The sequence below is a fragment of the Coenobita brevimanus genome, chromosome 81 (assembly GCF_032717465.1).
Source record: "Coenobita brevimanus isolate Jiangsu-jjx chromosome 81, ASM3271746v2, whole genome shotgun sequence".
In the NCBI taxonomy this organism is placed as follows: domain Eukaryota; kingdom Metazoa; phylum Arthropoda; class Malacostraca; order Decapoda; family Coenobitidae; genus Coenobita; species Coenobita brevimanus.
The window spans coordinates 12,945,032-12,969,281 of NC_137034.1; positions in this window are offsets into that span (position 1 = coordinate 12,945,032).

A 24,250-nucleotide genomic window follows, 5' to 3' on the forward strand; every position below is an offset into this window, starting at 1 on the left:
ATAGAGGCTATTGCAGTTAACCATACATTTAACCTGTTTATTTGCCATTACATTATCCTTATGAGTCCTGAATGTTTTGTTGTTAATTTAAGCATTAAACTTTGACTTGTAATTTTACCTAACTCTTTTGTTTTGAACCTGGAACTTTACGGGACAGTAGTGGCTCTTCGTATTCTCACTTAAAGTGTACATTATCTTTCTCTGTTTCGTAACATAAATTTGGCGACCTCATATCAGGATATTCAGGATATTATCATAAGGATATTGTTTGATATTTTGTGACTGTGATATATTCATGATGGCTACTATTTCTACACTTGATGAAGCCAAAGATTTTTTGTCAAATGTGCAAACAGTGTGTGATATTGAAAATAGAACAAAGAATGAACTTAAGCTTGTTGCTCAACAATTGGGAATTGCTGTTCGCTCTCATCATTCTAAAGATCAAATTGTTGGCATGATTAATAAGAGCTTGTTTAATGTGACTCCTCCAAATGAGCAAACGCAGATTGAAATAGCTAAGTTACAGCTAGCCCTGCAGGAGGCTTGTGCTAAGGAGGCGGAGTCTCGTGTTAAGGAGGCTGAATTTCAAGCACGTGCTAAGGAGGCTGAGTCTCAGGCTAAGGAGGCGGAATCTCAGGTTCGGATTCAGGAGGCACAGATACAGGCTCAGGCACAAGTTGAACTTGCTAGGATTCAGGCAGACCATGAGTATCGCATGAAACAAGGTGGAACTGGATTATCTAGCTCTGATGATTTTGATGTGGCTAAAAATGTTAAACTTGTCCCTCCTTTTAATGAATCTGATTTAACCAAGTATTTTCAGTTGTCTGAGAGGGTAGCTACAGGTTTTAATTGGCCTAAGGAGTATTGGCCAGTACTCCTTCAAACTGTTCTCACCGGTAAAGCTCAAGTAACTTATGCATCTTTGCCTCAGGATCAATCTGATAATTATGATGTAGTTAAGAGCTTGATTCTTAAGGCCTATGAGCTTGTTCCTGAAGCCTATAGAGTAAAATTTAGGACAACTTACAAGCAAGATAAGCAATCCCATGTTGAGTATGCAAAAATGAAAGAAGATCTGTTAGAGCAGTGGTTAAATTCTAAGAATGTGGATTCTGATTTTGGTAAATTTAAGCAGATGATTTTGCTGGAGGATTTCAAAAGGTGTATTAGTAAAGATGTAAGCCTATATCTTGATGAGAAAAGAATAGATAATTTGTCTGATGCTGCAGTTTTAGCTAATGAGTATGTTCTCACTCACAAGAGATATTCTAGAGAAAAAGGGAAAGCTGAGAGTAAGTACGTTGCCTCTACTCAGAGTACAGGTAACAGGAAAGAGAATAAGGATGATGTTTCTCAGGAAGTAAATACCAGCTTCACCTCTAGATTTCAGAAAAGTAAATGTACTTATTGTAGTAAGCTTGGTCATACTACGGAGAGATGTTTCAGGAGACAGCGTGATGTGAACAAAAAGGAGTCTTTAAATATTCAGTCAATTGGTCTAGTGTCCACTCTTGAGAGTTCCCAGAATTCTTTAACTGAGTTAACTGAACCTGCTTTGAGGGGTAACTTAAATTCTCATGATGGAGCTCCTCTTTTGAGCAGTAACGTGGGTGACACTCTCAAGAGTTCATGTGCTAATTTCCTGTCTGATGGTTTTGTCAGTCCTCTGGACAGTAATGACAGGAAATCAGTTAAAATATATCGTGATACAGGTGCTTGCCAATCCCTTATGCTGACCAGTGTTCTAGGCTCTAATTTTAATTCCTCTGATGAAACTGTAATCTTACAAGGTGTAGGGAATAATTACTTCTCTGTTCCTCTGTGCAGAGTGAATTTAGAGTCTGGTTTTGTTAATGGTTCTGTTATGGTTGGGTTGGTTGAGACACTCCCAATGTCAGGTGTAACTTTCTTTCTTGGAAATGATATTGGTGGAAGTCAAGTGTGTCCAGCTCCTCAGTTGTCTAGTGAGCCAGTGGCTGCGTCCCAGGATTGTGATGTCCCTGATGTGTTCCCTGCATGTGCTGTCACTAGGGCTAAGTCTAAAGTTACTGGTGATTTAGAGGATAATGATGATGATGATGTTATCCTAGCTGACACTTTTCTTGCTAATTTGGACCACTCACCAGATGAGGCAGTACCCGTAGTGTTGATAATTTGTCTCGTCAAGAGTTGGTTGAGTTGCAGGTTGCTGACCCTGAGTTGAAAGGTCTAGCTAACTCTGCTTGCAGTGAGGAAGAGTCAGCTGGTGCTTCTACTTGTTATTATGTAAAGTCAGGAGTACTTATGAGGAAGTGGAGACCCCCAACAGCATCAGCCGACTGTGAATGGGAGGTTGTACATCAAGTTGTCATCCCTCGTGTTTGTAGGCAGGATATCATTAGAGTGGCTCATGATTCCAGTTTGGCAGGACACCTTGGAGTGAGGAAGACTGTGGCACGCATTTTGAAACACTTCTACTGGCCAGGTATCTTCAGGGATGTTTCCTGGTATTGTAAGTCTTGTCACACCTGTCAAGTTGTGGGGAAGTGTAATCAGACTGAAAAGGTTGCACCTCTAGTTCCCATTCCTCCTTTTGAGGCGCCTTTCACCCGTGTGTTGGTGGATATTGTGGGCCCTCTTCCTAAGACTTCTTCAGGATTTTCTTATGTGTTGACCATGATTGATATGGCTACTCGTTATCCTGAAGCCATTCCACTTAGAAACATCTCAGCAAAGAACGTAGTTAAGGAAATGCTAGGGTTCTTCACAAAGTTTGGTCTGCCCAAGGAGGTACAGTCAGACCGGGGAAGTAATTTCATGTCAAACGTTTTCAAGCAGTCTCTGAAAGAGTTGGGCATCACCCAGATCACGTCTTCAGCTTACCATCCCCAGACCCAAGGAGCGTTGGAGAGATATCATCAAACACTCAAATCGATGCTCAAGAAATACTGTTTGGAACATCAGAAAGACTGGGATAAAGGTCTTCCATTCGTTGTGTTTGCTGCAAGAGAATCTCCAAATGAATCACTGGGCTTCTCACCTTTTGAACTACTGTTTGGCCATGAAGTAAGAGGACCCCTTAAGTTACTCAAGGAATGCTGGCTGTCGGAGGAAGATGACGTCAACCTGCTGGAGTATGTGATGAAGTTCAAGAACGGCTGTCCACTGCTTTACAGCTGGCGAGAGAGAATTTAGGAGCTGCTCAGGAGAAGATGAAGACTTGGTATGATAAGAAGTCCAGGTTACGCCACTTTCAGCCAGGAGATCAGGTTTTGATTCTGCTACCAGTTCATGGGCAACCTCTTCAAGCCAAGTTTAGTGGCCCTTATTTCGTGGAGAAGAAACTCAGTGATGTCAACTATGTCATCGCCACACCAGATCGTAGAAAGAGCAAGCAACTATGTCACATCAACATGCTAAAGTTATATCACAGGCGGGACGAAAATAATCCAGTCTGCACTGTAGCTGTTCCACCCGAGTCTGCATGTGAAGCTCTCCCATGCAGTATGAGCCTGAGTGATAGTTTGGGGAAGAATCCTGATATCATGAATGATCTCCAGACTAAGCTTTCTCATCTACCTCCCAAGGAAAGGCAGGAGTTTTCGGCATTACTGCAGGAGTACCCGCAAGTGTTCCGTGCCACTCCAGGAAGAACTACTGTGTTGATGCATGATGTCGAGGTTGGAGACGCAAAGCCAATTAAACTGCCTCCTTACCGTGTGAACCCAGTGAAAGTTCCTCTCATCCAGAAGGAGCTTGGCTACCTGTTGGACCACAAGATGATTGAGCCCTGTCAGAGCGAGTGGAGTTCTCCTGTCACTCTAGTCCCTAAGCCAGGTGGCTCACAGAGGCTTTGCATCGACTACAGACGTGTTAATCAGATAACTAAAACAGACACTTACCCTCTCCCTCGTGTGGAAGATTGCATAGACAAGATCGGAAAGGCTAGGTACATAAGTAAGTTTGATTTGTTAAAGGGATACTGGCAAGTACCTATGACTGAACGTGCTAGGGAGATCTCATGTTTTGAAACACTAGGAAAGGCTTTTGCATGTTCGGTAATGCCATATGGTATGAAGAATGCACCAGCCACATTTCAGAAGCTCATGAATGTTGTAACAGAGGGTTTGGCAGGGTGTGTTGTTTATATTGATGATGTATTAATCTTCAGTGACAACTGGAAAGATCATCTATGCCATGCCAGTAAATTTCTTGACCGTTTAGTTCAGGCTAATCTTGTAGCTAATTTATCAAAGTGTGAGTTTGGTCAAGCTAAAGTTCAGTACCTTGGGTATGTAATTGGTGATGGACATGTTGCACCACCAGGAGCTAAGGTTCAGGTTATAAGTGATCTTCCCAGTCCTAAAAGTAGGAAAGAGCTACAAAGATTTTTGGGAATGGTAGGTTATTACAGGAGATTTGTTCTTAACTTTTCTATTCTTGTATCACCACTTACAGACCTACTGAAAAAGGGAGTTAAATTTGTCTGGACCGATAACTGTGAATCCTCTTTCAACAAACTTAAAGCTATTCTATTAAGTCAGCCAGTGCTCGCTACTCCAAATTTTGCTAAGCCTTTTAAGATGGCTGTTGATGCAAGTGATACAGGAGCTGGGGCTGTTTTGCTGCAAGAGGGTGATCAGGGTATTGAACATCCTGTATCTTATTACAGTAAGAAGTTCACTCCACCTCAAAAGAACTACTCAACTATTGAGAAAGAGCTTTTGGCCTTGATTTTGGGTTTACAGCAGTTTTCATTTTATTTGTGTTCTGGTTTTGACCCCATAGTCATTTATACCGATCACAACCCACTGAAATTCCTTAGTAAGTTTAAAGATAAAAATCAGAGATTGACAAGATGGAGTCTACTTCTTCAGGAGTATTCATTAGACATACAACATGTCAAGGGGAAAGAAAATGTTATTGCAGATTGCTTATCTAGACTTTAGACAGATTGTTTTAGAGTAATAAGAAATTTCCTTTGTAAATTTCTTTTTCTTTGTGGGGAGGTGTTACATAGCCTATGATTTCATCATCCTTTGTGTAATTTTAACGCACAGTATGCTGCATGTTTGATCACGAGCGTGTTCTGCCTCAGTCCCCCCCTTCTACCGTTATAGTAGAGTAAGTCGTTCTCTCTGTTATACTTTGCGGGATTTTCATCTCTTTGTCCCCGTGGCTTCATTTGCGCGTCCTTCTTACAAGTTGTATCAGGCTCTGCTGGCCCCTATATAATGAGCTCAATCTCTGCATCATGGCCACTTAGATCTGCTCCTCATTTTGTTCACATCTCTGTCCTCCCCTGTACAGTTATTATTATTGTGAGTGCTCAAGAAATCTCCAAACATCTAGCAGCTGTGTGTAATTTGAGTATAACTGTTGTTGCATTTTGTTCTTGTACTGTATAGCATAAGTTTAATTTGTAGGCCTAGTGAAGTTTGTAATTTATGTGGGGTTCTTTGTCAGTCATTTTTGATAATAGTTTGTATCTGTAATAATTTATCTGGCATTCACTGAGTATTATCTGGTATCTCATTTTATCAGGGCTGACTTAGATTAATTTACTCTTGCTAATTTCGTGTTAATAGAGGCTATTGCAGTTAACCATACATTTAACCTGTTTATTTGCCATTACATTATCCTTATGAGTCCTGAATGTTTTGTTGTTAATTTAAGCATTAAACTTTGACTTGTAATTTTACCTAACTCTTTTGTTTTGAACCTGGAACTTTACGGGACAGTAGTGACTCTTCGTATTCTCACTTAAAGTGTACATTATCTTTCTCTGTTTCAAAAGTAACAATATATATATATATATATATATATATATATATATATATATATATATATATATATATATATATACACACACACACACACCATTCTGGCTGTTATACAGCGTATTCTGACCCCGACTCTTCGGGTTCAGATATGGTGCAGGTCTTGGGTTCTTTGTTTTCGACCTGCCCAGAGTGTGAAGACAAAGAGGAAAAGCCCAAACACCAACTGATCAAATGCACACGTGTATTAAGCAAGGAACAAAATAAAAAGATTACAGACAATGATATACACAACAGTGCATGACCAATCCTACACAGTACAAATATATTAAACAATACAGAGTAATACAGGTAACACTTATATTAACTATTACCACGATACAATACACATATGACACAGTACACTGGATATGTCCCTCTAGAACACACATAGGTGTGAGGGCACAATAGGACCTTTGACACAGTCTACCTTGGCATGAGCACATATGCATGACATGGACAGAGATATTACCTCACTTTACAGTACATTCGCATGACATGGACGCGGCAATATATCATGTACAATACACTCGTGTGACATAGACTGGATATAGACTGTCTTATACTGTACTCGTGTGACATAGACTGGATATAGGCTGTCTTATACTGTACTCGTATGACATAGACTGGATATAGGCTGTCTTATACTGTACTCGTGTGACATGGGCATGAGGATATATTGCTTGTAATACACTCGCGTGACATGGACTGGAGGTGACACTATTTCACAGCATTCTCGCATGACATGGATGTACCAGAATATTGCTCTCAGTACACTCACGTGACATAGACGGGATATCACCATGGGTACGTATTGCACACACTAACCTATGGGGCAGGGACACAACACTTGTACGTCTGCTGTGTTAATTGTGTATTGCACAGGGGTGGGGGGGGGGAGAACACACGTGAGACAACCAGGGTTGGCATCCCTATACCAGTGATAGAGCTCTACATAGACTCTCCCCTGGATCCACAACTTAGTATATGCTGGGCTGGGATATCGCTTAGGGTAATGGGGGGGGGGGGATCACTTACCACAGGGTCATATACTGTCACAAAAGAGGGGGAGGGGACACTGACAGAGGGCATAGGCACAGTTCAGAGTACTTCTGCTTACAGGTACAGACAGTGAGTGGTGCTAGGGCGCGCCTAGGCCCACTAGGCTGGCAGCCAGGAGTAGGGGACGGGCCATCAGGAGTGCGTTGCCAATGGGAGTCACTATCGGGGTCGCCTGGAGTCCAGGTGAAGCTGAAGGGTGAAGTGGAGGGCAGCCCTTTCCTGATGGGGGCCCTGGGGGAGTGGTGGCCCTTGGGACTAGGGCTGAATAGGGCCAGGATGCACACAGCACGGTGTCTGGCCTTAATCGTGGTGGGTGTCCTGGGGGTGGACCTGACCAGGTCTGGGCCAAGGGTTGGCTGCGGGACTATTGGCGCTTCTCTGTAGCTACGGTCTCACCAAGGGAAGGCAGCCGTCAGAGGATGACTGCGTCTGCCTGCACTGAGGGGGAGTCTGGCAGCTGTGGTGGGTGTCAGGGGTGGCTCTCCAGTGCCTAGGGCTGTGGTCTCGCCTAGGAGAGGAGGCCATCAGGGGTGGTCTGCGGCTGCTCACTCTGGGGGGAGTCTGTCAGCAGCTGTCGGTGACGAGGGTGGTGCTGTAGCGACAGGATGCCTGCCCTTGGAGCGTTCCCGCCCTGTCTAGTCTCTGGCGGGGTACTTGTGGGGGAGCAGTCTCCACTCTTTGTACAGGAGGGAAGGGGAGAGGGGCGCCTCGCTCTGCCGCAGGAAGGGTTGGTTGGTCAAGAGGTGTTGCCGTCGAAAGGAACCTCTGGAGTCACGGAGGGTGAGCGACAGGCGGTCTGCTCCCCTGCTTGGTGGGCCTGAGGGTCCCTGCTGGAGCTCCGTGCCGGGGCGCGAGAGGGAGGTCCAGAGGACGCCCCTTCAGCCAGGCAGATCCAGTGGAAACTGTCTAGATTCCTGCCCAGGGTAGCTGCTGAAGGAGTTCAGGGTAGCTGCTGAAGGAGTTCAGGTGCATTGTCGGAATGTAATGCCTGGGGAATGCCAAAGTATGGAAACATGTGGCGAGTCAGAGCATCAGCGACAGACACTGCACCATGGTCTTTAGCAGGACAAGCTATGATGAATTTTGAATAGACATCAATGAAGGTGATTATATTATATCCTGCTTTGGGGGTGAGTGGTCCGACGATGTCAAGGGATAGCAGTTGCCAGGGTTTTGTTGCCGTTAGTTTTCCGGATGGGCCTGGTGTGCGGGTGATATCCTTTCCTAACGCACAGGCTCGGCAGGATTGCATGATGGTTTTGGCGATGGTGGTGGGGTTCGGTGTCCAGTATATGTCGTTGAACACTTGGGTGAGTTTCTTGGTGCCCAAGTGGATACCGTTGTCGGCATGGAGGTGGAGCATGGTGTCATGGGCGGCTGTGGGGCTCAGGACTATGTGGCCGTTAGGGTCAAACAAGTGTTCGCCATGCAGGTGGAGCTTGCTGAAAATATTCGGCGGAATCCAGGTAGGGCGTTGGTTGTCTTGCCACATCTTAATCAGGTCGGGTTCTGGTGAGATGGCATTGATGGGTAGTCTTGATAGGGCGTCGGCGTTCATGTGGAGTTTGCCTGGACGATACGATATTTCAAAATCGTATTCTTCTAAGGTTTTGCGCCATCTAGTGAGCTGGGCGTTCGTGGTGTTGGATTGGCGCAACCACTGTAGGGATTGGTGATCCGTGATGATGATCACATGGGTGCCTGATATGTATGAGCGAAAGTACTCAAGTGACCATATTATCCCTAGGCATTCACGTTTGGTGGCCATGTAATTCTTTTCCGCCGAGTTCAGGGTGCGGCTGGCACAGGCGATGATGTGTTCGCAGCCGTCCTGTACTTGTGCAAGGACTGCCCCTATTGCGTGGAGTGAGACGTCTGTGTACAGGCGGAATAGTAGGTTGTAGTCTGGGAAGATGACGACTGGGGCGGAGGTGAGTTTGGCTTTGAGGGTGGTGAATGCGATGTGCCGGGGTTCAGTCCAGGCGAAGGGTTCTCCTTTTTTTGTAAGACCGTGCAAGGGTTTTGCGATGTTCGCGAAACCTTTCATGAAGCGCCGATAATAGGAGGTTAGTCCTAGGAAGGCCCTGGTTTCGTGCACGTCATGGGGTGGTGGAATGTCGGCGATTGCACGTAGCTTGTCGGGGTCGGGGGAGATGCCCTCTGCGTTGATCAGGTGTCCGAGAAAGGAGACTGATCTTTCAGCTAGCACACATTTGGTTGGTTTTGGCTTCAATCCGGCCTGTCGTATGCACTGGAATACCTGTTTGAGGCGGTGGAGATGGTTGGCCCAGGTATGGCTGAAAACAATTACATCATCCAGGTAAGCTAAGCAGGTTTCCCAGGTGAGTCCGCTTAGCACAGATTCCATCAGGCGGGAGAATGTCGCAGGGGCGTTGCAGAGTCCGAAGGGAAGGACGTTGAATTCGTGGTGCTTCCTGTTTGATGTTGAAAAGGCGGTTTTGTGTTTGTCGTCAGGGTGAACTGGAACCTGCCAATAGCCTGATTGCAGGTCTAAGGTAGAGAACCAGGTAGATCCATGTAGGGAATCTAGAGAGTCGTCGTTCCTGGGTAGTGGCATAGCGTCTTTGATGGTAATGTCATTTACTTTGCGGTAATCGATGCAAAACCGCATGGTTCCGTCCTTTTTTCGCACGAGTACTACAGGTGATGACCATGGGCTGGTGGAGTTTGATATGACACCAGCATCTAGCATTTCTTGAACCTGCCGGTCTTCTTCTGCCCGTTGTTTAGGATTTTTTCTGGTAGATGGTTGGCGAATGGGAGGTCCTGTAGTGTGAATTTTGTGGCTTAGGTAGGTGGTATGGCCGAGATCAGTTGGGCCGACGGAGAATAAGTCCTGGAAGTCCAGAAGTAGTTGGTGGAGGCTGTTTGACTGGGCAGGGGAGAGATGTGGTGGTATGTTGGGGAGGGTGGGGTGATTGGGGGGTGGTGTTGAACATGGTTCTGCCTCTTCTGTGTCACCGATGATGAGACCACGAGGCAGGGTTAAAGGTGTTGTGGTGAGATTGGCAATACGTATTTGGTGGGCGTTGGGAGGGAGGAAAGTGGTGGAGACTAGGCAGGATGATAGGGGTCCGGTGGGGATGGATGGTGAAAAAAGGACTGATGTACTTGAGGGTCTGGTGAGTGTAACCCATGCTTCGTGGTGGGGTGGAATGGTAACTGTGGAAGCAATAGTGGCAGGGAATGAGGGATTTTGTGATGGCAAGGGTGGAGTGGGGGGTGGTGGTGGAAGGGAATTTATTGAGGCATTTGGGGAGTTTAGACTTGGTTTACATGTACAGGTGGGCTGGAGAGGGAGCGTGTGGTGGTGTGTTGTGTGTGTGGGTGGTGTGGGGGTGGTGGTGGTGCTTTTTTTTCCTTTTTTTTTTCTTTCCTTGTCGGTGGATGCTTGGTTAGGTTGGGCTGGACCGAAGTGGAGGCGACGTTGATAGCAGTCAATGGTCGCGTGGAGTTTCTGAAGCAGGTCCAGGCCAAGGTAACCATCATATTGGCTACAGGAGGAGTCAAAAATGATGAATGGATGGTCGGTGGAGACTCGTTGGTGGGTGGTAGTTTGTAAGGCCCTGGTTTCCCCACGGATGGGTAGGGGGCCATCCCCGGCGTCTACGAGGTTGGCTGAAGTGGGGAGAAGTGGGCCGAATGCTGAGATGTGGCGGGAGTAAAAGTGGGAGTAGAGACAAGACCTGGCTGCTCCCGTATCCACCAATAATCTTGTCTTGACCCCGTTCAGCCATATCTTGTTGTAGACTGGGGGTTTGTAGCTATGTGAGGTGGCCCCCGCCACCGTGGGGAGGTGCGGGGGCGGGCCTAAAAATCCATCTGCTGAGGATGGGGGTAGTCGTCGTGCTCGTCTTCTTCCGGTCCTTGGTAGAGCAGTGGTAGTACGTCGTCCTCTTGGGCGTCGTTATCAAGGGAGGAAACTTTCCTACAGCTTTGTTGGGGTTTCTTTCGCCGATTCGCCTTGAGTTGTTCCCTTATGTCATGAAGGGGGCAGGTGCGGCTGCAAGCCGTGAACTCCCAAGGGTTTATACTGATCAAGTTCCCTTGTTCCTTGGGGTTGTGGCGCTTCCTGTGTGGATAAGCCCTGGGTACTGCAGGAGGCGGTTCTGCAGGCGATTGGTGAGGGCGGCTTGGGTTTTGGTGGGGGGTTGTGGTTTGTGGGGAACTTTGTCACTGCGTGAAGTGGTTGTGGTGTGGGACGGGCGGCGAGAAGATGCCTGACGAGCTGCAGGTCTTGATCCATATTTCCTGAGGGATCATATATGGAGAAATGTTCCCTGACTATGCTCGGGAGGATCCTCAGCAGGGCGTTGAAGGTATGAGTGTCCCGAGTATTTACTTCAGCTTCAGGATAAGCGGCGGTGACGAGGCGCCGAGCCTGGGTGAAAGAATCATCCAGGTTACCATCATAGGTGAGGGCGTCGAGTTGCGAGAGTGCGACAGCTCTGCCCATGCAAGGCATAGAAGCCTGTTTCACTATCTGAGTGAACTGGTCCCATGACAGTTCTGGACTATTTTGGGTGCGACATTCGTGATAATTTTTCCCAGATTCGGTAGTGTGACTGCAATTTTCTCCCTATCTGAGTCAAACCCTATGTCTAAAAGAGGTTTGATCATGTCCAAATAAACATCCATGTCACATTGGTCCGGGTTGAATTTTGGTAATTGAATGTGCGGTTTAGCTGCCATTGTGCAAATTTCCTTTTATGTTCCTCTGTGTGTTACTCGGATCCAGAACCACCGCTTGCCATCAGTGTTATGCTGAGTGTTTTTAGGCCGACTCTTCGTACTAAAAACACTAGCTACTGAGCGGGGTCCTCTTTCCGGACCGGAAGTAATGCACTAACAAAGGAACAGGACATAAAAACTAGGCAGTCCACCTTTAACACATCTATTACCTTAATTCTAACACCGTGACAATATTACATAGAATGATATTCTGGACAGAGGATACAGATATACAAAGTTACGTTAGTACAACACGGGATATTCACACACACTATAATTATACTTTACAATGGGTTAAGGGTCCACAAGTGAATGAGACTAACTTTCATTAAAGTCCAAAAGGCCTTAGTGTACTGGTGCAATTGAGATGTCTGGGCTTGATGAGCCGGGGAAGGATTACTACTATAAAAGAACAAGGGGAGCAGATCACTATAATTTACTGTTTGGGCTCGGCGCGGCAACTCTCACCCGCGCGTGCACTGGTAAGGGGGACTCCTCTAGTCTGGGTTGGGGAATAACACTAGTTGCACGGGCCCAGAACTTATAGTCTTTACCGAGGGAAAGTATTTACGGACACTTATAGGTGGAATCCCTCTGGTTCACTTTGTCACTGTATCACTATCTCTGTCTCACTGCAGGAAGGGAAAGTCACTAATCTTGCCCGATTTTCTGGGGCGATATCACTCTGTCACTATAAGGGGACCTCCGGGGGCTCTACCCATGGCGGGAATCACCGTACCGGCTGGGGGAAGACTCGACCCGGGTCCGATGTTGCAGGGAGACCCTCTTGCCTGGGGTCTCGACCTGTTGTAGGTCCTCACTCTGGTCACGGTGCAGGGAGACCCTCTTGCCTGGGGTCTCGACCTGTTGTAGGCCCTCCTCTGGTCACGGTGCAGGGAGACCCTCTTGCCTGGGGTCTCGACCTGTTGTAGGCCCTCGCTCTGGCCACGGTACAGGGAGGCCTGTCTATGTTGGCCCTGTGGACTGGGGCCAAACAGGTGAAGCAGACGTGTCTGGCGTCGGAGGGTCTGATGCAGGGGGAGGTCGGCGTTGGTAGGCTGCTGGGCTCGCCTGGGTGTCCGAGGGCTGCAGAGGTCTGCCAGGGGACGCGCCGTCAGGTGTGGGCTGCGGCCTCGTCTCCTGCTGGTACCTGGGGAAGACAAAAATTTCCCGGGGGTGGGAGGTAGGTCCCGACTGGGACCGGGCCTCTGCTCGGGTGACACTTTCGGGGCAACTCTCCCGGGTGGTGTCCAGCTACTCCTGCAGGAGTTGGCTGACTTTAGAGGACACACGGAGGCCGTGGTCTCTCTTGTACTCAGGGAGGGTAGCACAGAGGCGACTCTCTCTCTTGTCTTCACTACTGCCGTGGCACCAGGTTGATCGGTCCTGGGACCCACTTGTGGCTTTGTGTAAGGGTCTCTTACCCTTGGGGTGGCTAGGGGTGTTGGCCCCGTATAGTCCACTATTGGGCCTCCTGCCCTGTTTGTTATAGAGGGTGCTTCTCCCTCGTTAAAGGATCTCCTGTCCTGGTCGTGGCAGAGGGTATTTCTCCCTCGTGGCTCACGGTGGCAGAGGGTACTAGCCCCTCGTGGCTCACCAGGGTTATTGCGGCAGAGGATGGTACTTCCTCGTGGCTCGCGGTGGCAGCAGGTGTAAACACCTCGTGGCTCACCTAGGGACCTCCTGTCCCGTTGGGGTGAAGCTGTGGTCGTCACCACAAAACTACTAGGGACTGATGTTGTATCAGTCCCACCCCACTGCTGTCGATGGTCAACCCGCCGCGTAAGTTGTTGCGGATCTAGGCTCACCTGGTGTTGAGGTAGTTACGGGAAGAAGGGGCACAGGTCAGTGGTGGTTGGATGACCCTCGTGTCCCAGGTCACTAACCTGACCGTTATCTCCTCCTCGGGTGGTGGGGTGGTGGTGGCCGGGTGGTTGTGTGGGGGGTGGGGGGGCGGAAGGTCCGGTCGCGGGCATTTTACTCTGTCTGTCTGTTTCTCTGTCTGTCTGTCTGTCTGTATGTATGTATGTCTGTCTGTCTGCCTCTCTCTCTCATCTTATATATATATATATATATATATATATATATATATATATATATATATATATATATATATATATATATATATATATTTGTCTGTCTGTCTGCCTCTCTCTCTCATCTTATATATATATATATATATATATATATATATATATATATATATATATATATATATATATATATATATATATATTTGTCTGTCTGTCTGTCTGTCTAACTCTCTCTCTTTTTCTCCGCATATATAACACGCGTGCGATTACTATTCCCTTTTCAGTGTCAGTATTTGTTACTTATGTGATTCTTTAGCCAAAGTCTTTTTGCATGTACACATTATAATAACATAATATGTGACACTCCATTCTCCTTCCCTTGCTTTCTCTTTGTCTCAAAAACTGATCACAAATAATTGCCCAACCAGCGACCTATCGTGTCCTTGACCATTCAACCACACCTGTCCAGGTGAGTGTTGCCAACATTGCGTTCTTTATTTTATACGATGGACTGTATTATTCATGTGGTTTGGATATTTTTTTTTTCAAAACGAGTTGTGCAAGCTTTTGTGCACAAAATCATTTCTAGCAAAAGCTGCTGCACAATGTGTGTGCATAAAAATTATTTCATTAGTAACACAAGACCTGATGCGGCGTTAGCGCCCGATCTTGCCTTACCACATACTTGTTATCCTTCTCATTACAAGAATTTCACTGCCTCCTTCACATCAAAAGTGATGGCAGAAGGAGTGGGAGGATTGTTGCTTAGAGTGTTACCCAGTGACGTAGGCGGGCCTGTGTCTGTTGGCAGTCCACCAAGTCGGAGAGAGAAAGGAAGCAAGGGAGGGGAAGGTTGTAGTGGGGCGGGGGGCGGATGAAAATACCTTTTCTTGAAAAAAATGACACGTGCTCATAAAACAAAAATCTTGATAGACAACGAGGAAGTTTGCATTTTGATCAGGAGAGATGAACAGTGGAGATTTTTTTTGCAATACCTGATTTTTTGTTTTTTTCTTCAGGCTCATGTCAATTTCCTCAGGAAAAGATTCTTAGGGTGAAAATGACATGATCTTGTTTTAGTGGCATCTTACATAAAAAGATCAGTGTTCTTACCTAATTGTTCTTACCTAATTGTATCTTTACAGGAATGAGTCAAGCTCATACTGTCCCGTGTCTTATACAATATTTATTGTACATATCCTTAAAATTGTGAATTGTTTTGGCACACACTATTTCATTCAGCAGTCCATTCCACTGATCAATTGCTCTGTTTGGGAAACTGAATTTCCTTGCGTCTTTATCACCTCACTTCTTATGCAGTTTTTTGCAGTGTCCTCTTGCTGATGCTTCCCCATATGTTGGGTAATCATTTATGTCTATTTTCTCCTTCCCTGATATGCATTTATATAGCATTATCATGTCACCTCTTTTCCTTCTCTCCTGTAGTGTTGGTAGATTCAGTTTATTTAGTCTTTCTTTGTAGCTTAGATCCCTTAAGCTTGGTATCCATCTTGTAGCGGCCCTTTGAACTTTTTCAATCTTGTCTATGTGTTTCTTGAGATGAGGACTCCAGACTACTGATGCATACTCCAGGGTTGGTCTGATGAATGATGTTATTATCCTTCTTAGCATGTCTTCATTTATGTATGTGAATGCTATTCTCATATTTGCAAGCAGTGTATACATGTTCCTTACCTTCTCACTGATGTGGTCAGCCGGAGATAGTCTGTTATTGATAATCACACCTAGGTCCTTCTCTCTTTCTGATGTGTGTAGGGTTTTATTTCCTAACGTATAATCTCAATCAGGTCTTTTTCCACTTTTACCAAACTTGATTACATGACACTTGTCCACATTGAATTCCATTTGCCATGTATTACTCCATTCATGAAGTTTATTTAATTCTTCTTGTAGCTCTTTACAAGAGTCTGTGTTAGTAATTCTCCTTTGTATTTTTGCATCATCTGCAAACATATTCAGATAGCTTTCATTTCCAGTGTTACTGTCTATATCATTTATATATATACACTAAAAACATGATTGGTGCCAGCACTGAACCCTGTGGTACTCCACTAGTCACTTCTTTCCATGATGAGTAGTTTCCCCTTAGTACTGTTCTCATTTCTCTTTTTATGAGAAAATCTTGCATCCAACAAAACAGTTTGCCTCGAATTCCTCCTTGATGGTACAGTTTCCATAAAAGTCTTTGGTGTGGTACTGTGTCAAATGCTTTCTTGAAATCTAAATAGATACTGTCCACCCATCCTTCTCTTTCCTGTATTGTGTCTGTTACTCTGTCATAGTAGCTCAACAGATTAGTAACACATGATTTTCCTTTTCTGAAACCAAACTGTCTTTCTGTTATCATATTGTGTTCTTCTAGATGATTTACCCAAGCTTTTCTTATAAGCTTTTCTAATACTTTGCTTACAACACTGGTCAGTGATACTGGTCGGTAGTTGAGTAGTTTTTGTCTATTCCCTTTCTTGAATAAAGGGACAATATTTGCTTTCTTCCAAATATCAGGTAGTTTACCTTGACTCAAGGATTTCTTGAAAATTAAAAATAATGGTTTACTTAACTCCTTTGCACATTCTCGTAGCACCCAACTTGAAATTTCATCAGGACCATTTGCTTTTCCTCTGTCTAATTTACTTAACTCCTCCTGTAATACTTTTTCTGATATTTGTATATCTGGTAGTATGTGTGGACATGCATGTTCCACACAGTCCCTCTCAAAATTTTTTTCTTCTGTAAAAACTGATTGGAAATTCTTATTTAGTGCTTCACAAAGATCTTTCTCTTGTGTATAAGTGATTCCCTCGTCCGTAATGGATTGTATTATATCTTTTACTTTGGTTTTGCTTCTGATGTAGCTGTAAAATAGCTTCGGTTGCTTTTTTTTATGATATCATCCTCAAACTGTTTTTGGGCTTCCCTCCTTATTCTTGTATACTCGTTTCTTGCCTGTTTGTAATTATTATATGCCCTTTCACTAATGTATCTTCTCTATCTATTCCACAACAAATCTCTTCTTTCTTTTGATTTTTTACATTCTGTATTGAACCATTTCTGTATTTTCTTATCTGCTTCTTTGTGCTGTGGGATGTACTTCTGGACTCCTATTTCATAAAATTCACAGAATTTTTTATATACAGCATTTAAATCTTGTCCTCTAAGCTCATTTTCCCAATCAGCTTCTAAGAAATACTTCTTTAGGTCTTGATAATTTCCCTTTTTATTGTTTAGGCTCTTTTTGTAACTTTCATTGCTGTTAACTGTGTCATATGCTATCCTGAAGTTGCAATTTAGTACTGCATATACGCTTTTGCCGAGTGGAGGGTGATATATTAAACTGTCAATATCATTTTCTTGCCTACTAAATATGAGATCTAGCATTGAAGGTATATCGAGTCCTCTTTTTCTGGTGGTTTCCCTCACATGTTGCATTAGGAAAAACTCTTGCACGAGATCCAGGAGCTTTTGGTCCCAACAGCTTTCTTGGCTAATTATATCTAGAGTATTCCAATTTATATTTGTATTAAAATCTCCAGTTAGTATAATTCTTTCCGATTTCTCTTCCATTTTATGTAGTAATGCTCTTAAACTCTGAATTGTACTCTCTGCCAGGTCCTCATATTCGTCTCTTTCCCATGTGTTTGACCTGGGTGGCATGTACATATTGGCTACAATTACTTTCCCTTCAGATATGTTGATCTCTACTGCAATCAGTTCTACTTGTGAGGGTATATCTAGTTTTATTTCATTGACTTTTAAATTTTTCTTAGTTAATATTATAATTCCTCCTCCTTTTTTTAAGTTTCTATCTCTTCTCCATATATTATATTCCTCTAAGTTTAGTATGTCATTGGATATCCTTGGTGTTAATTTTGTTTCAGTTCGGCATATTCTATGTGGTTCATTTTCTCTGACATAATCATTCATCTCTAATAATTTAGATACCATTCCATCCACATTTGAGTACATCAACTTTATCATATTGTTTATATACTTGTCATAACATGGTTCTACTACCTTCCTCCTTTTTATTCCATCCTGTTTGTGTACCTCTTTCGTACCTGCAATCCTATTACTTTGTAAAAAAAATTCTTCTCTTCTGAAATTCCCTTATTTTTTTATTTTGCTTCCTCCCTTTTCTCTTTCAGTAATTCCAGTTCCTCTTGTGTTAGGCATCTTTTTATCCATACATTTTTGAACTCCTCTTTTTCCATAAGATTCTTTGCATTTTTTAGTATCTCCTCCACGGTGTTTACACTCTGGAAAGTTACCTTTAGAGGTCTTGACTTGCTTTTCTCGTATTTCCCTAACCTTTTGTGTCCCTCTATGTCTTTACTATAGATTTCCTCTGATACTTCTTTCAATAAGCTCCTTACATTTGCCATCTGCTTTTTGTCTGTTGAGATCTTGTTTTTTACTTCTTCCTCTTTTATACCAGTTATTACTATAGATTTGTTAATATCTACTGAATCTCTGACTAACTTTGGATTGTTTTGGATTATTCTTTTCACTTCCTTTTTAATGCTTTTTTCTTCCACCATTGTTTCTAAGTCTTTCTTTACTTTCACCATTTCAGCATACGTGGTTTCCACATCATTTTTATAGCTTTGCACAGCTTCATTCACCTGTGTTATCTTCTCAATATCACTGCTCTGGTCTATCAGACTGCTTACTTGTTTAATTGTCTCTGTATCATTTTTGAACTCTTCCATAATACTCTCATGGTTGACTACTGTACTTGCCATTTCACTCATTTTCCTCCTAAGTGCACTCAATTCCACTGTTAGTTCACATATGGTTGTGTCTTTCTTGTTGACCTCCCTTCCTAGTTTTTCTATTTCTTCTTTTTGCAAGTACATCTGCTTCTTTATTTCATCAATTTCATTCTGGAAAGCCATCTCCAGTTTGTGTACATTTCAACCAGTCTATTGTGAGTCTCCATTTCAACCAGTTTTTGGTAGAAATCATCATCCTGCTTTTTACCTTTATCCCTTTTCTTTTCCAAATTTGCTTTACTAAAGTATGTGGCCATTTTGCAATACTAAAAGCACAGAGTACTTACATTCCCTGGGGCAGTTGTAGTCTAAACAAAGATCAGCTGAGTGAGTGCATTCTTTTGCTACTCGGTTCTTTTTCTGTTTGAACAAGTCTTGTTTAAACTTTTTCTATTTTTTTTTTAAATAAAAAACCGTTTAGTCTAACCTGGTGCAGAGCTTGACTCATATAAAAATACTAATTTAGGCAATGCCACTGGCAGTGCTGGCTCGGTATGGAGCGCTGTCGGCCCACGTCTGTTCTCCTTGGTAGCTTGGTGTGTGTGTGTATGTGTGTGTGTTCTTACCTAATTGTATCTTTACAGGAATGAGTCAAGCTCGTACTTTCCTGTGTCTTAAACCATATTTATCGTACATATCCTTAAATTTGTGAATTGTTTTGAGCACATACTATTTCATTCGGTAGTGCATTCCACTAATCAACTGCTTTTTTTGGGAAACTGAATTTCCTTGCGTCTTTATCACCTCTCTTCTTATGCAGTTTTTTGCAGTGTCCTCTTGCTGATGCTTCTCCATATGTTAAGTAATCATTTATGTCTATTTTCTCCTTCCCTGATATGCACTTATTTAGCATTATCATGTCACCTCTTTTCCTTCTCTCCTGTAGTGTTGGTAGATTCAGTTTATTTAGTCTTTCTTGGTAGCTTAGGTCCCTTAAGCTTGGTATCCATCTTGTAGAGGCCCTTTGAATTATTTCAATCTTGTCTATGTGCTTTTTGAGATGAGGACTCCAGACTACTGATGCATATTCCAGGGTTGGTCTAATGAATGATGTTATTATCCTTCTTAGCATGTCTTCATTTATGTATGTGAATGCTATTCTCATATTTGCAAGCAGTGTATACATGTTCCGTACCTTCTCGCTGATGTGGTTGGCCGGAGATAGTCTGTTATTGATAATCACACCTAGGTCTTTCTCTCTTTCTGATGTGTATAGGGCTTTATTTCCTAACTTATAATCCCAATCAGGTCTTTTTCCACTTTTACCAAACTTGATTACATGACGCTTGTCCACATTGAATTCCATTTGCCATGTACTACTCCATTCATGAAGTTTATTTAATTCTTCTTGTAGCTCTTTACAAGAGTCTGTGTTAGTAATTCTCCTTTGTATTTTTGCATCATCTGCAAACATATTCAGATAGCTTTCATTTCTAGTGTTAATGTCTGTATCATTTATATACACTAAAAACATGATTGGTGCCAGCACTGAGCCCTGTGGTACTCCACTAGTCACTTCTTTCCATGATGAGTAATTTCCCCTTACATTTTCCTTTTCATGAAAAAATCTTGCATCCAACAATACAGTTTGCCTCGAATTCCTCCTTGATGGTATTGTTTCCATAAACGTCTTTGGTGTGGTACTGTGTCAAATGCTTTCTTGAAATCTAAATAGATATTGTCCACCCATCCTTCTCTTTCCTGTAATGTGTCTGTTACTCTGTCATAGTAGCTCAACAGATTAGTAACACATGATTTTCCTTTTCTGAAACCAAACTGTCTTTCTGTTATTATATTGTGTTCTAGATGATTTACCCAAGCTTTTCTAATACCTTACTTACAACACTGGTTAGTGATACTGGTCGGTAGTTGAGTGGATTTTGTCTATTTCCTTTCTTGAATAAGGGAACAATGTTTGCTTTCTTCCAGATATCAGGTAGTTTACCTTGACTCAAAGATTTCTTGAAAATTAAAAATAATGGTTTACTTAACTCCTTTGCACATTCACATAGCACCCAACATGAAATTTCATCAGGACCATTTGCTTTTCCTTTGTCTAATTTACTTAGCTCCTCCTGTATATCTTTTTCTGATGATTGTATATCTGGTAGTATGTGTGGGCATGTACGTTCCACATAATCCCTCTCAAAAATTTTTTCCTCTGTAAAAACTAATTGGATATTCTTGTTTAGTGCTTCACAAATACCCTTCTCTTGTGAATAGGTGATTCCATCATCTGTAATGGATTGTATTTTATCTTTTACTTTGGTTTTGCTTCTGATGTAGCTGTAAAATAGCTTTAGTTGATCACTACTTTTATTTATGATATCCTCCTCAAACTGTTTTTGGGCTTCCCTCCTGATTCTTGTATAATCGTTTCTTGTCTGTTTATAAGTAATCCCTCTAATATCCGAATGCCCAATATCCGAACATCCCCACTAACCGGACATAATCATTCCGGGATCCAATATTCCCAAAATGGTCCGAAAACCGCAAAAAATTCGAAAAAAAAAAAAAAATTCCCACCCATTATTTGAACTTGGCACGCACAGCACGTGACAGCTTTGTTGTGGCGCGTCATTCCTCTGACGTCCAATAGAGCGCCGCTGCATCCTCCCCACTTTCCTCCTGTCTCTCGTTGCGAGTGCACACTCGTCGTCAGGGCTGCCCACATGCTCGCTTTTTTTTTTTTTTTATGTGACCGACCCTGGGCATAGGCTTCACAGCCTGCTTTCAAGGCCCAGTAGTCCTCCTACGTACCGTACACCTCTACATGTCACCACTTTGGCGCTAACACCCACCGTCCATACTGAATACATGCTAGGGCTGTCTCATAGAGGAATGGTGTATTGGCATTAGCGGGGGTATTTTTACGACATGTTGGCGGGGCGTCTGGTAGATCAGTATAATCTGATATTCATGAAATTCAAATCCTTAAACTGTTCCCTGCCCCAGCGGGATTTGAACCCGGGTCCATTAGGACTGCAGGCCAACTCTCTACCGATTGTGGTGGTGCCTTACCTGCTGCAGGCACTCCTGCTGCTCTCGTGCCTCTCCTTCGTGTGTGTGATGATGGCCCCTCTACCTGAGAAGAGGAAGAGAGTGGTGTTGACTCTGGAGAAGAAACGGGAGATATTGGAGAAATCAGATGCAGGGTGGTCTTCTTCCCACATCCTCCGCGAGTTCAACCTGGCCCGATCTACTTTGTTTGATATCAAGAAATCCCGAGACAAACTCATGCAGTACAAGGCTGACTTCTCGTCGAGAAACAAACGCAACGTGGAGAGGAAGGTGATGTTTACTCCCAAATTTGCTGAAATCGACCACTCCACGTTGATTTGGTATCGACAGCAATGTGCTGCTGGTGTGATGGTACGTCGTATAGAGCTGAAGGGTGCTGCTGAGAAGTTCGCCAGGCTTCACGACGCCCTAGACTTCAAGGCATCTGAGGGTTGGCTCTTTGCGTTCAAGTTACGGCATGGCCTTATTAACCGTAAAGCTCATGGCGAAACTTTAGACACTAACGAGGATGGAGCTGACGAGTTTCAGCACAAGGTGAAGGGCTTGATCAACAGGGAGGGCCTCACTCTCGGTCAAGTCTACAATGCTGACGAAACTGGTTTATTCTATCGCTCTTTGCCAACGAACACTCTAGCCGAGGAGACGGAGAAGTGTGTACCTGGCCGCAAGCTCTCCAAGCAACGGATATCTGCTTTGTGTTGTGCCAATGCTAACGGCATGCACCGGCTTAAGCCCGTTATTGTTGGCCGTGCAAAGCAGCCTCGGTGTCTTTGTGGGGTGATGGATGTCCTTCCTGTCGTCTGGTACTATTCTTTGAAGGCATGGTTTACAGCCCAGATCTTCAAAGACTGGTTCCATCGCCACTTCGTCAAGGAGGTCATACATTACCAGACGAAGGCACTGGGAGTCCCGCGTGACCTGGTAAAAGCCCTCCTTCTCCTCGACAATGCACCTGCCCATCCGTGCGACAAGGACTTGGTGGCTGAGAATGGCCGTATTAGGTGCATGTTTCTGCCACCTAATACGACTGCTCTCATCCAACCAATGGACCAAGGAGTGATCGTGGCAACAAAGCGCCTATACCGAAGGAAGTTCCTGGACGAGGTGATGTTGTTCTCGAGGACGAGGACGAGCGCAGGGAGGGACGGGACATGCGAGGCTAGCGGACTTTGGAAAACCTTCGCCGCTACAACATGAAGTCTGCAATCTACAACTGGGCCAGTGCATGGAAGGAAGTCCCTGTCAAGATTCTAGAAAATGGTTGGTCTCATCTGCTTCTCAGAACGGATGTGGAGTACGATTTTCTAGGTTTTGACGTGGATGACTTCCATGAACAGCTACGTACGCGTGGTGACGATGTTGATGTGGACGATGTGCGTGAGTGGTTGGATGACGGCGAGGGCGATCCTGGGTATCAGACATTGTCTGATATCGAGATGGGGTCCCTCCTGTTGTTCTCAAGAACTGTGCTTCTGTGCTTACATCCTGCCTAGGCAAACTCTTTCGCCTTTGTCTGTCAACTTGTACCTTTCCTTCTTGCTGGAAGTTTGCTCTCATTCAGCCAGTCCCAAAGAAGGGTGACCAATCCCAACCCTCCAACTATCGTCCAATTGCTTTAACGTCCTGTATTTCAAATGTTTTCGAGTCAGTTCTAAATAGAAAAATTTTAAGGGATCTCTCCTATCACAACCTTTCCGATCGTCAGTACAGGTTCTGTCAGGGACGCTCCACTGGCGATCTTCTCACCTACCTTTCAGACTCCTGGTCATCCTCCTTTCGGGACTTTGGCGAAAGCTTTGCCATTGCACTTGACATCTCAAAGGCTTTCGATCGAGTCTGGCATAAATCTTTAATTTCCAAACTGCCCTCCTACGGTTTCTATCCTTCTCTCTGTGCCTTCATCGCTAGCTTCCTTTCTGGTCGTTGTATAGCCGCTGTTGTAGACAGCCATCGTTCTTCTCCTAGATCTATCAACAGTGGTGTTCCTCAGGGCTCTGTCCTATCACCAACTCTCTTCCTTTTATTCATCAATGATCTTCTAAGCTGTACATCTAACCCTATCCACTCATACGCTGATGACTCCACCCTTCACCTTTCCATTCGGTTCCTGCAACGTCCATCTCAACAGTTACTTCAACAAACAAGGGATGAGGCTATGGCCCACCTAATGTCTGACTTGGCTCGTATCTCTGACTGGGGTAAAAATAATATGGTTGTTTTTAATGCATCTAAGACTCAGTTCTTACACCTATCAACCTGACAAAATCTTCCACAGGTATACCCACTAATGTTTAATAATATTCAGCATAATCCTGCATCATCCTTGAACATGCTTGGAGTTTCATTTACTCAGGACTTATCTTGGAAAGATCATATTACGTCTCTTGTAAAATCTGCTTCCAAGAGATTGGGTGTGCTAAGCCGACTCCGCTCTTTCTTTACCCCTGCACAATTGTTGACTCTATACAGGGGTTTTATCCGCCCCTGTGTGGAGTACAACTCTCATGTGTGGGGAGGGTCCCCATATACAGCTCTTCTCAATAGGGTGGAGTCAAAGGCTTTTCGTCTCATTAACTCTCCTCTTACTGACTCCCTTCAACCTCTGTCTCTTCGCCGCACTGTTGCATCTTTATCTCTTTTCTATCGCTACTTTAATGGTCACTGCTCCTCTGAACTGTCTGCTTGCATTCCTCCACCTCTACGACAGGTGCATAGCACCCGTCTGGCAGCAAACTCTCATCCCTTTTCTGTCCAACTCTCTAATGCAAGAGTTAACCGTTACTCC